Raw genomic sequence first — 1,889 nt, forward strand, 5'->3', positions numbered from 1 at the left:
CTATCATAAACTGAACCGGGTAAAATATTCACACTAGCTCCCAAATCAAGCAATGCTTTACTTATGGATAAATCTCCAATGACACATGAAATTAAAGGTGTACCTGGATCTTTAAGTTTAGGGGGCAGTTGGTTGGAAATTACCGAAGTGACTGATTCGATTAGGTGCACAGTTTTAGGTGTTTGAGTCTTCAACTTACGCTTTTGGGTGTACAAATCTTTTAGAAACTTAGCATAAGCTGGGACTTGCTTGATAGCATCTAATAGTGGGAGATTGATACGAACTTGTTGGAATAAATCAATCATCTCTTGCATCTTAGCATTCTTTCTAGAATCTGGAATTGAGGACTCAAGAGCTTCAGGGAAGGGGACTTTGGGAGTGTAAGATTTAGGAGTAGGACCCTCTACAATCAGAATGTGCAACCCCTTACAAGGAAATTGATGGGAAATACTCACAGGTGGTGTTTCTTTACTAGGCTTGTGTGCATCATTGCCAGTCTCATGGGTCAAATCAACCTCTTCTTGACTCTCAAGATCAATGGGCAATGGCTTAGGAGTAGGCAAAGGTGCATAATATTCCTTCCCACTGTGTGTCACAACCGAAACTGCTTGGACTTGTTCTTTCCTAGACCCAATTTGATGATTAGGGTTACCTATTGGTTGACTAGGTAACTGACCAACCTCCCTCCTACTGATGGCATCAGCTAGTTGACCAAGTTGAGTTTCCAATTTGTTAATGGATTGAGAATGGGAATGCAACAATTGAGTGTTTTGCTCTAAGCCACTAAGTGCTTTTAGTACCTTATCCTCAAATGATGAATTATGTGAGAGTTGTGAAGATGATGGTTGCTCATTCCTATAGGCATTTTGGTGCATATTAAATGGAGGTGGCCTATAAGGTATTTGATTAGAGGGATTGGGCATTGAGTTTCGCCATGAAAAATTGGGGTGGTTTCGCCATCTTGGGTTGTAGGCATTGGAATATGGATCATTCCCCAATTTAGAGACTCCTTGGGCCAAATGTGCATGCTCCTTAACAAACTCAGGGTATTGTGTAGCCAAATAACAGTCAGTGACATGATGGGATAGGCTAGAACATAAAGCACATGCTTCAATCTGATTAGGTGGAGAGAAACTTGTAGATGGGGTTTGTTGTCCTAATGACAAGAGATGGTTCAATTTCTTTGATAGCAAGTCAACCTTAGTGCTCATCTCAATGGTAGGATTAATCTCATAGAGACCGCTCCTCTTTGGTTGCCCAATGGATGGAATCTCAATCCTAGCTGTTGAAGCATGGTGTTGGGAGTTTTCACTAAGGGTCTCAAAAAGTTCCCATGCCTCATTCTCATTCTTGTGCATGAAAGTCCCACCACAAGAAGAATCAACCATTTGCCTATGTCGGTCTCTAAGGCCATCATAAAAGCATTGAACCAATTGCCATTTAGGAATAGCATGGTGGGGGCACTTTCTAAGTAATTATTTTAGTCTTTCCCAAGCCTCATGAAATTGTTCTCCTTCTTGTTGGGAGAAACTCGTTATTGCTCTCCTAATGCTATTGGTACGGCCAATGGGGAAGAACTTTTTAAGGAACTCCTGTTGCATTTCTACCCAAGTGGAAATTTTAACATTGTCCAAAAAATGAAGCCAATGCTTAGCTTTATCTTTAAGGGAGAATGGAAAAAGAAGTAATCTTAAAGCATCAACTGAGAGGTTTTGAATTTTAACTGTGGTGGACACCTCTAAAAACTCATCTAAGTGCTTATAAGGCTCTTCATTGGCAAGTCCATAAAAAGATGGTAGCATTTGAATCACACTAGATTTGATCTCATATTGAGCCGCCTCTATGTTAGGCAACTTAATACAAGAAACCGGAGTATATATCGTAGGAAT

General features: G+C 40.4%; 1 non-coding gene across 1 annotated transcript; it reads left to right on the forward strand.

Moving 5' to 3' along the window:
• Positions 1-1,446: 1,446 nt before the first annotated feature.
• LOC149022313 (small nucleolar RNA R71) lies at positions 1,447-1,553 on the forward strand. Its single transcript, XR_016172654.1, has one exon. It is a non-coding gene; the product is annotated as a small nucleolar RNA R71 (small nucleolar RNA).
• The last annotated feature ends 336 nt before the right edge of the window (positions 1,554-1,889 follow it).

The sequence above is a fragment of the Hakea prostrata genome, chromosome 3, assembly GCF_041222555.1.
Source record: "Hakea prostrata isolate BN-2017 chromosome 3, UWA_Hpros_2, whole genome shotgun sequence".
Taxonomy (NCBI): Eukaryota; Viridiplantae; Streptophyta; class Magnoliopsida; order Proteales; family Proteaceae; genus Hakea; species Hakea prostrata.